Source organism: Astyanax mexicanus, chromosome 8 (assembly GCF_023375975.1).
Source record: "Astyanax mexicanus isolate ESR-SI-001 chromosome 8, AstMex3_surface, whole genome shotgun sequence".
Lineage (NCBI taxonomy): Eukaryota > Metazoa > Chordata > Actinopteri > Characiformes > Acestrorhamphidae > Astyanax > Astyanax mexicanus.
Genome location: NC_064415.1, coordinates 12,925,207 through 12,937,413, shown reverse-complemented (window position 1 = coordinate 12,937,413; position 12,207 = coordinate 12,925,207). Strand labels below are relative to the sequence as shown.

Below are 12,207 nucleotides of genomic sequence, written 5' to 3'. Positions count from 1 at the left end.
CCAGCTTCACAGACTTCTCATCCCTCATGCAGTCTTTCTAACTGGAGCAGGTCCCCAGCCCCCCAACACATAAAGCTGGCAAACATCTAGACCTGATCTTCACTCGTAACTGTGACACCGACTCTTTAACTGTCACTCCTCTACACCTCTCAGACCACTTCTTCATGCAACTCAACGTTCGCATTTCGAAAAAACCCACAGCTACTCCTACTATGGTCTCGTTCCGCCGAAATCTTCGAGATCTCCCAGCAGACCAGTACTCCTCGCTGGTGACTGACAATATGCCTCCATTAGGTTCATTTTCATCACTCAATGTAAATGATGCCACTGATACTCTTTGCTCCACATTAAGCTCCTGTTTGGACGACCTCTGTCCTCAAACATCTCGAGCCATTAAACCAAGCAAACCGCAGCCATGGCTCAAAAATGACACGCTCAGGGAACTACGCTCCAAACTCAGAGCTGCTGAAAGAAAATGGCAAAAAAAGCAAAACCAGACAGACCTAAAAAACTACCAACTGCTCCTGGCTTCTTTTTCAGCCAGCCTCACTGATTCTATCACAAAAAAATCAGCTCCCTCACAGACTCCCGGAAACTATTTGCTACATTCAAAACACTACTCAACCCTCCACCTCCTCCTCAGGCTACCTGCCTTACGGCTGAAGCTCTTGCCTCATTCTTTACTGGGAAAGTGGCAGCTATCAGCAGACAATGCCTCTTTAACATCTGGTGTGTTCCCGACTGCTTTTAAACAAGCACAGGTCACACCACTGCTTAAAAAGCCTTCTCTCAACCCCGCCCAGGTTGATAACTACAGACCGGTCTCACTACTGCCTTTTCTTTCTAAAACATTAGAAAGAGCAGCTCTCAATCAAGTCTCTGGCTTCCTCACCCAAAATGACCTCCTGGACCAGAACCAATCTGGTTTCAAGAAAGGGCACTCTACTGAGACAGCTCTGTTGTCTGTGACGGAAGCGTTAAAAACTGCTAGAGCTGCAGGACAGTCCTCAGTGCTCATTCTGCTGGACCTCTTGGCTGCTTTCGACACAGTCAACCATGACTTCCTCCTAACTATACTCTCGAACATGGGGATCTCAGACAATGCGCTGTCATGGTTCAGATCGTACCTCACTGGGTGCTCGTTCAGGGTGTCATGGCAAGGACGGCTGTCCCCAGCCCACTCGTTACCCACTGGGGTTCCCCAGGGTTGCGCACTAGACCCCTAGTGCGCATATGAGCCTGGTTGTAGCGCCACTGCTCAGCTGTTGTTGGATGCAAGTATGGTGTAAACAAAAAATTCTTCTGGGCGTAGCCACTGTCACCAAGCAATATTCCGCTGTGCTCTCCTCTTTCAAATTGAGCATACAAAGATGAGTTAAGAAAAATACGGGAATCATGAGTAGCACCTTTCCAACGTGCAACAATATTTGAAAACTGTAACTGGGGCGTGCATACACCTTGGACATTTATGGAAAACCAATTATTACGGTTCCTGTATTCCTCAGCATCTGGAGTAGATGGGCATTTTATTGGAACATGGGTTCCATCTATGCAGCCTATGACTCCTGGAAAGTGTCCATATTCATAGAAACTTACTTTGTAGTTCACTTGGATTGTAGCATCAGGGAAATTTATGTACTGTCCTCTTAGTTCACAAATGGCTCTGCATACTCTGTGAATGACTTTACATACTGTTGGTTCACTGACACCAAATAAATCCCCAGTTTCTCGATGAAAGGTACCACATGCCAGGAACCTCAAAGTCATGAGCACTTGGAGACAAACTGGTAAAGGCCGTCCTCGCTGAGTCACAGATGAAAGCTTCAGATTCAATTGTGAAATAATCTCCATGGCATCTTTTTTATACATTCTGAAACGATCTCGAAAACTAATGTCATCAAAATGTTGAAATGGGTCACTTTTGTCAGCAAGAACATGTCTAGCTGGTGGTACTCTTTGGTCTTCACTGACATAGTCCAAGTAATCCATGTGTCTTCTTTGACAAACAACTTTAATCTGAAGTTGAACCTACCTCCTGTCAGGTTTTATTTAAGCCTCAATTTACTCCTGCATTAGCACTAATCTACCTTCAAGAAATCAGATTAGATAATTCAGAATTACACTAAATGCAGGACTATTTTAAGACATGACTGAGAAAGCAGATTTCTCTTAGTCTGAGTTAAAAGGCCATTTTAGTCTAGGACTAGGCTTAATCTCTGTCTGGGAAACCGCCCCCTAGAGGCTTAACCTAATACCCCACTTGACACACCTAATGACTTAATCTGGTCCTCCACCTGACACACCTAGATGCTTAATCTGATCCTAAACCTGAAACACCTAGAGGCTTAATCTGATACCCCACCTGACACACCTAAAGACTTAATCTGGTACTCCACCTAAAACACCTTGAGGCTCAATTTGATACCCCACCTGACACACCTAAAGTCTTAATCTGGTCCTCCACCTAAAACACCTAGAGGCTTAATCAGATACCCCACCTGACACACCTAATGACTTAATCTGGTCCTCCACCTAAAACACTTAGAGGCTTAATCTGATCCTAAACCTGAACCACCTAGAGGCTTAATATGATACCCCACCTGATACACCTACAGACTTAATCTGGTCCTCCACCTAAAACACCTAGAGGCTCAATCTGATACCCCACCTGACACACCTAAAGACTTAACCTGGTCCTCCACCTAAAACACCTAGAGGCTTAATATGATACCCCACCTGGCACACCTAATGACTTAATCTGGTCCTCCACCTAAAACACCTAGAGGCTTAATCTGATCCTAAACCTGAAACACCTGGTGGCTTAATCTGATACCCCACCTGACACACCTAAAGACTTAGTCTGGTCCTCCACCTAAAACACCTAGAGGCTCAATCTGATACCCCACCTAAAACACCTAAAGACTTAATCTGGTCCTCCACCTAAAACACCTAGAGGCTTAATATGATACCCCACCTGACACACCTAATGACTTAATCTGGTACTCCACCTAAAACACCTAGAGGCTTAATCTGATCCTAAACCTGAAACACCTAGAGGCTTAATCTGATACCCCACCTGATACACCTACAGACTTAATCTGGTCCTCCACCTAAAACACCTAGAGGCTCAATCTGATACCCCACCTGACACACCTAAAGACTTAATCTGGTCCTCCACCTAAAACACATAGAGGCTTAATATGATACCCCACCTGACACACCTAATGACTTAATCTGGTACTCCACCCAAAACACCTAGAGGCTCAATCTGATACCCCACCTGACACACCTAAAGACTTAATCTGGTCCTCCACCTAAAACACCTAGAGGCTCAATCTGATACCCCACCTGACACACCTAAAGACTTAATCTGGTCCTCCACCTAAAACACCTAGAGGCTTTATATGATACCCCACCTGATACACCTAATGACTTAATCTGGTCCTCCACCTAAAACACCTAGAGGCTTAATCTGATCCTAAACCTGAAACACCTGGTGGCTTAATCTGATACCCCACCTGACACACCTAAAGACTTAATCTGGTCCTCCACCTAAAACACCTAGAGGCTTTATATGATACCCCACCTTACACACCTAATGACTTAATCTGGTCCTCCACCTAAAACACCTAGAGGCTTAATCTGATCCTAAACCTGAAACACCTGGTGGCTTAATCTGATGCCCCACCTGACACACCTAAATACTTAATCTGGTCCTCCACCTAAAACACCTAGAGGCTTAATCTGATACCCCACCTGACACACCTAAAGACTTAATCTGGTCCTCCACCTAAAACACCTAGAGGCTTAATCTGATACCCCACCTGACACACCTAAAGACTTAATCTGGTCCTCCACCTAAAACACCTAGGGGCTTAATATGATACCCCACCTGACACACCTAATGACTTAATCTGGTCCTCCACCTAAAACACCTAGAGGCTTAATCTGATCCTAAACCTGAAACACCTCCTAGAGGCTTAATCTGATACCCCACCCGACACACCTAAAGACATAATCTGGTCCTCCACCTGACACACCTAGAGGCTTAATCTGATCCTAAACCTGAAACATCTAGAGGCTTAATCTGATCCTCCACCTAACAGACCTAAAGACTTAATCTGGTCCTCCACCTGACACACCTAGAGGCTTAATCTGATCCTAAACCTGAAACACCTAGAGGCTTAATCTGATACCCCACCTGCAGTGTTGGGCACGTTACTTTGAAAAAGTAATTAGTTATAATTACTTCTCTAAAAAAGTAACTGAGTTACTAACTGAGTTACTCCACTATAAAAGTAACTAGTTACCAGTAAAAGTAACTATTGCGTTACTTTTGTGTTACTCGCCCTGTGAAATGTCTGAATTATATACATATGACAAAAACTGATCAGTTATCACCTAATATTTTAAAATAATATAACAGATTTGGTTATTTTTATTATTATTATTATCATTATTATTATTATTGAATGCTGTATATTTCCATTTTCTCTAAAACTTATCTCACCCCCAAACCCCCCCGGATTTGGGCATGAAACTCTCGGGCTGACAAAGGGGGCCGGCACTAGGTCTTACTGTTAAATCTCACCGCAAAGGGGCGAGACTTCCCCCCTCCAGCACACTGACTCCCCTCCGCGCGCCGCAAAGCCAGCTGTTTCTACTGAGAGGCGGAACTTAATTCCTGAACCGGCTCCATGATTGGTGTTAAGAGATTTCCCATTCACACAGCAATCTGTCTCCTCATTAATAGTACAGCTGAGCTGAGCGAAACAATATAATTTTTTGTGAGGGGGACAAATCCCCCTGTTTCAAATATTGGGTCCCCCCCCGGTTGCTACGTCAATGGGCTAAAGTAACGTGCAGTAACGGAGTGCCGGAAATGGTAACAGTGTTATAGTTACAGTCAGAGTAATTAGTTAGATTACTCGTTACTGAAAAAAGTAACAGCGTTAGTAACGCCGTTTATTTCAACGCCGTTTATTTCAACGCCGTTACTCTCATCACTGCCCACCTGACACACCTAGAGGCTTAATCTGCCTAGATATTTAATCTGAACCTTTACTTGACACACATACAGGCTTAATCTGATCCTCCACTTGAAACCTTTATGAACATCCTACTGAAACACATAGATGCTTTTTCTGACTAGCCTCCATCTGCTTGATGAATGGTTTAGCCACATGACTACTGATAAAAATCAGGCCTTAATGATAACGGCCACTGATATGTGCATAGTTATTCAATAAAAAAGCAACTCACAGCTATTTATATTACACTATAAATGACTATACATCATACAAAACCCTATTATTTATTCAGCTAATGCTTAATATTATTTCAGATGTTTTTTTTTTTTTTTTTGAGCAAACAGCTTGGGTGTTTCTGTTTAAATGGGGAACTTCCAGTGGCTCTGAACATGGTTGTTGTGGTTTGTCTCTAATCTGCTTCAGCGCTGTGGGTTTACTGAGTAGAGGAGGAGGGTGGGGGTGATGACAGGCCCTTCGCTCTCATATAACAGCAGACTACAGTTAAGTAGGCACATTTATAAAGAGTTAAACTGTTTCAATGTGATTTTCAGAGAGAGGAAAAATACATTTATCAATGCTGTCTGAGCTGCAGAGTTGGGAATGGGGTGGGCTGGTGATCAGCCAACAAAAATGCTTCAAAATATAGTAGAAAGCCTTTCCTGGACAGTAGAGACATTTACTCCAACAAAAGCAGGCTAAACTGTTTTCAGAAGAATGAATGAATGAACAGGTGAAGATTTTCCTTTTATCTGAATGAGGTCATATATTATAAACCTGCAGACCTGCAGATGTGAATGAGTCTCCCAACAATCCTAAAATGTCACAACAGGATCTAAAAGTACAGCCACAGTTAAGATCAAATATCAAAAGTTGATATTTTTAATGTAGAAAAGTGCAAGAATGTAGTGCACAAAGATTGTGCAGCTAAAGTGGATTCCTCTTTCAGGCAGTTTCTAAGCTGTTGCTATGTGGTTGCAATTGTATTCAAGGTGATTGCTTTGGTTTTTCTAAGAATATGCTAGATGGGTGCTACAGTCCGGTAAGATAATTCCTGTTGCATCTCTGTTGTTTAGGTGGTTGCTAGGCAGGTGTGGTATGAGAACATTGAGATGCTATTTCTGAATCTGTGGTCTAAAATTACAGTTCCATTAACATCCTCAGCATTTCAGGAACTGAAACGCAGCACTGGAATATACAGAGGAAAAAAAAGTTTGAAACAGAAGGGGGAGATATATGGAAAATACACTGCTCAAAAAAGCGTCAATCAACTGTCTGTGGTGCAGTGTGGCGTTGGAGGATGGAGCGAGACATGATGTCTCAGATGTGCTGGATTGGATTCTGGTCTGGGGAACGGGAGGGGCCAGTCCATAGCTTCAATGCCTTCATCATGCAGGAACTGCTGACACACTTAAGCCATATGAGGACTAGCATAGTTCTGCATCAGAAGGGCCCCAGGGCCCCACTGCACCAGCATATGGTCTCACAATGGGTCTGAGGATCTCATCTTGGTACCTAATAGCAGTTAGGGTACCTCTGGTGAGCACATGGAGGTCTGTGCGGCCCTCCAAAGAAATGCCTCCTCACACCATTACTGACCAACTGCCAAACTGGTCATGCTGGAAGATGTTGCAGGCCGTAAAACGTTGTCCACAGCATCGTCACGTCACGTGTCACATGTGTTGGACCAGCCTGTCATTTGATTTTCCACTTTGATTTTGAGTTTGATTCCAAATCAGTTTGATTTACATTGATCATTTTTATGTTATTTGGTTCTCAACGCATTCCACTACGTAATAAATAAAGATTTTCAACAGGAATATTTTATTCATTAAGATCAAGGACACTGTGCTGACAGACACAGTAAACCTTCTTGCCACAGCTCGCATTGATGTGCCATCCTGGATGAGCTGCACTACCTGAGCAACTTCTGTGGGTTGTAGACACCACCTCCTGCTACCACTATGGTGAGAGAACTGACAAAATATCAGCCAGAAAGGATGAGAACAGAGAAATGGTCTGTGGTCACCACTTGCAGAAGCACTCCTTTATAGGGGTTGTCTTGTTAATTGCTTCTCATTTCTACCTGTTGTCTGTTCCATTTCCACAACAGCAGGTGAAACTGATCCACAATCAGTGTTGCTTCCTAACTGGACAGGTTGAGTTTACAGAAGGGTGGTTGACTTGGAGCTACATTGTGTTGTTTAAGTGTTCCCTTTATTTTTTGAGCAGGATATGTTGTCAAATGCTGTCTAAACAGCAACTGGGGGCAGGAAATACAGGCTTCCGGCCCCCTACCCACCCACAACCCTCAGCAGACAGCTGTAGGGAAGGCTCTGTGGAAAGAAAGTATCAGACACACCAAAAGAAAAGAACAGGCCACACTCTAAAATAGTATTCACCTGCTGAATCAAAAAAGAAGAAACTCCTGAAGACAGACCTCTTCAAAGAGCACTTACTCTCTTAACACCTCTAACACACTAACTACTTCTAACCTAATTTCCTTCTTCCTCTCCTTCACTCCTCTATCCTATTATTCCCCTTTGACCTCCTTTAATCCCTATCCAAAGATGTTTTACCTTTAAACTTATTTTACTTTTGTACTTGACTATTGTAAGTCGCTTTGGACAAAAGCGTCTGCCAAATGTAATGTAATGTAAAAAAAAATGAAGAATCTGAATAATTCAGTATAGTATTCAATATATTTTGTGGCGTGCAGAGGTGAAGGAGCAGCGGGTCTGCCCTACACCGTGACACGCAGCCCCTGCCAGTCTCAGCTGGTCTGCATCAGGACTGATTAAGCAGCCAGCATAAAACACAGGCATAAAAACACAGCCTCAACCTTCACTCGAGAGAGACGCGACTGGTGAGAGAAAGGCTGAGGAAACATGGACCCTTAACAGTAAAAAAAAAAAAAAAAAAAAAAACGAGACTAGAGACCCATTGGGCCACGTTATGTTTAAGTTTGTTTTGGGTGTGGTGGAGGGCATTAAGACCTCCACCACACCCAAGAAGATGTTTTGAGTACCTCAAACCCTGTGTCTGTTCACCTGTGAGATTCCTAACCCCAGGGACACAGCCACAATTTATTACACAGAAGAAAAAACATTAACGTTTTGGCCCTCAGGCCTATGCCAGTGTGCTTACAGTACAGCAGCTCAACAAGCTGATTATCAATAATTTATTATACTACAAAACCATATTGTAATGACAAAATATCAAGACCAGTGCCAGTTTTCTGTTTTGTTGCTAGGTTGCTATGATGTTGCTAAGTGGTTGCTTTGGTACACCACACATCATAAACATACCTACCTAGGCTTTTTAAAAGAATGCTCAACAGACCTAAACCCGATCCTAAATATGGCCCTGATGCATCCACAGAGATGTAAAAGACTCATTGCTAGTTATTGGTAAAGCTTAATTGCAGTTGTTGCCGCCAGGGGTGCCCCAAACAAGTCATTAGGTTTAGGGTTCTGCCTCAGTAGAATATTCCATATCATCTCGATATTATTATTTTATTCTCTATATTATTATTCTCTATATTATCTGCTAATAGTATAACATTATCAGAGGTATGAGAACAGAGAGAAACGATTTCTGAATCTGTGATCTAAAATTACAGTTCCATGAACATCCTCAGCATTTCAAGAAATGAAACGCAGCACTGGAATATACCGAGGAAAAAAAGGTTTGAAACGGAAGAAGGAGAGATCGCCTGGGCTGCTCCTGATGAGGCGGCGGATGTTCTCCTGAGGAATCTCCACCCAGACCTGGATTATAAGCGTCAGTAAACTCCTGGACAGTCTGTGGTGCAGTGTGGCGTTGGAGGATGGAGCGAGACATGATGTCCCAGATGTGCTGGATTGGATTATGGTCTGGGGAACGGGAGGGGCCAGTCCATAGCTTCAAGGCCTTCATCATGCAGGAACTGGGGCAAACACTTTTTCACACAGGGCTAGATTGTTTTGGATAGTTTTTTCCTTTGATGAATACAATTATTATTTAAAAAGTGTTTTTTATATTTACTCAGGTTATCTTTGTCTGATAATGAAGATTTTCTAATAATCAGAAAAATATCAATATGACAAAAAACAAAAGAAATCTGTAGGGCAGCAAATTTTTCACACCAATGTAGACCATATTTGTTTAATGCTGATCTCACATGCTGCCAGTTCTAAGAGCTAAAACTGCTGACCTTTTCATACTTTAATCACATTTCCAGGAGTTTACTGGAACATTTATGCTAATTAGTTCACAATTATCCTACCACTTAAAGCATCAGCAACACCAAGAACATCTTGACTTCTCAGCCAGAAACAGAAACAGCTCCATGTCTGGTTCCTCTTTCACACTGACTAGGCCTAAATTACTTGTCTCTATGTTTGGATATTTACTTTCAGAATTCTAGAAGATCCTCACCATAAAGATCCTGATTAAAAGTTGTTTTTTAATGTGCAGTATAAGGATCAATGCAGATTATGATGAGCAGTGACATATCTAGTCAACTAGTTTGATCATTCTGGGCATGCTGTCCAGTAATGAGGGTTATCTAGCTAGCTTAGGTGTGGTGATGTTTGTTCGAGTTTGCTTGTTATGCAAAGTCCCGTTGCTTGCGGCTGTAAGCTGAGTGCAACTTATGGGAGGGAGGGGTTTGGGGGGCTCAGATCCCCCAATTAAGACTTCAACCCTCCCTAAAGGGGTATAAACAATAGTTTGGGGGGGGGGGGGGGTGGTCAAAACATTTAAATTTATTTCTTATATATAATATTAAATACTACAAAAACAATGCAGTATCTATGCCTGGAAGAATATTGTGATACAATTTCAAGCACCCCTAAAAGTGGATCATACCATTCCATGTTAATAAGCTTTCCTAGCCTCTAGGTTAAGGTACTCACGCTGCTTAAGCGACATGTAAGTAGCTTGCTATCTACTTAGCCTTCTTAAATATACACTTTAAACACACTTTTCCTTACATAAATAACTCACATGAATATATGCTATCCCACTTTAAATTCTGCTAATTTACCATTCCACCTTAAATGCTGCTGTCGTGGCACAAAGGCTTCAGGGTGTAGTAGACACGCTTTTAACGTGGAACAGAACATTTAAATGGGAACCCACATTCTGTTTTATATGGACTGTTTGTGATTTTTGCACACCCTAAGCAGAAATTTGTAAAACTCTTAAAACACTCTATCATCTACTACAGTCTAAAAAGGGAACTCTGTTTAATGTAAAGAAAATTTGTTTTAGCGTAAAGAAAAATAGTTTTAATGCAGGGAAACTGTTAAGGTGGAATGGAAATGTGTTTTAAGGCGGAAGGGAACCTAGTGAGGAATTAGTTACTCAGATGAGTAGTTTTACAGTAAACTGGTGTATTACAATTTTTTTAAGGTAAGACTTAGTTAGTCTTACCTTAAAAAGTTAGTAATATTAGTAATATTTTTATTAGGCTACTTTGAAAATTAACAACAGCCAAGCTTTTTAAAAGGCATTGGCTAAGCTATATAAATGCACTCCTACATCTCCCCATAATATGTAATATTATATATGTAATATAGTCCCGGTGTCAAAATATGTGGATGATATGAGGGACAAAATCCTTATCTACAGGGATTTTCTGTTACATTGTTATTTTCTATTTATTTAGAATGAAATAACAAATGACTCATGTGGGAAAGATCCTGTAGAATATAAATTAAAATGTAATGGTGAGAAAGCCTTCCCCTTCCGACCCCCCCTTACATTGGTTTGTTGATTCTTGAGGGAGGGAGAGAGAGAGAGAGAGAGAGAGATATGCTGACTGGTAGAATTGTTGTCTAAATGCAAGTTGTTTACCTTAAGTTTAAAGTAAGTTATACTTTTGGTTCAGTGTGTGTGCTGTAGCCTATTGTCTACTAACAAAGTGATACTCTGTGCTGAGACTTAATAAATGATTCACCTAGCAATATTTCTGCTGCATATATCAACATGTAAATAGCCTACCAATATCACTGTAGGCTCAAATGCTCATATATTAAGCAATAAAGCAATTTATTATTTTTGTCTGGTAAAAAGCCTTAGCATTGCAGTGCAGTGCTGTGCTTAAATGCTTTTGTCAATGCATTTATTTGTCAATAAATGCAGAGAAGTTGTTGTCAGAGAATCCAGGACCGTGGCCAGACAAGCTAACTGCTCAGCAGAGAGAGACTCTAGTTTGCAGAGTGACTAGTGAAAGAGTAGGAAGGCAAAGCATTCCCTGACTGTCTTCAAGAAGATAAAGGGTCACATTTAACTCGCTACCTAAGTCCAGACACAAAGAATGAGCTCTGTGGCAAAAGAGTGCTCAACACTGCCCTGAATGAAAGAGAAGATGCAATATTTTACTCATATGTCTTATGTGACTCAACTCCAGACATATCTCATACAGAACAGAGCGTGCTATTGGTAAGATATGTACATCATATGTTTGGATGGAGGTTTATCAAATTCAAAGATTTCCAAAATTAGTCCAATTTCGTACCTTTACAAGTATGTAGAGGACAAGGATATGAAAATGAAGCCAACATGTCTGAGAAGGTGAAAGGAGTAAAAGCTCAGATTTTAAAAGTCATTCCACTAGCTACATTCTCCCCCTGTGCTTCCCACACCCATCTGGTTAGTGTCCATGCGGCTGAGTCACGTCCAGAGGTTGCAACATTTTAACCGTCTATTTAATCTCTTCAGTGCTAGCCTAAAGCAATAGGCAACCTTAAAAGAAAAGACAGGATGCTCTCTTCATCACCTCTCTGACACTCGATGGAGTGCCCGCATTGCTGCAGTATGAGTTCTGGCAACTCACTAGTGATACCATATACAGTACAGGCCAAAAGTTTGGACACACCTTCTGATATATATATATATATATATATATATATATATATATATATATATATATATATATATATATATATAATTCTCTCACTTTATTAATACAAGAAGTGTTCACTTTCCTTGTAATTATGTCTTTATATTCATCAAATAAACGCATAAGGAACTCCCGTTTAGCAGGAGAGCTAAAAAAAAGCAGCGCGTTTTTAAGCTCGCTTCAAGGAACAGCCCCCTGTTCTCCTGTTCAAGAGTAAATGTGTTTAAATCAAAATTTGCGTCATGGATCAAAACATTAGTACCCAAACCAGATGTAGCCTAATGTTTTAGG

The 12,207-nt window shown here is 41.4% G+C and overlaps 1 protein-coding gene across 1 annotated transcript in view; it reads left to right on the top strand.

Moving 5' to 3' along the window:
• LOC103046400 (titin) overlaps window positions 1-12,207 on the top strand; it is a 240,982-nt gene that overhangs the window by 27,636 nt on the left and 201,139 nt on the right. The gene's annotated exons all lie outside the window — the stretch shown is intronic.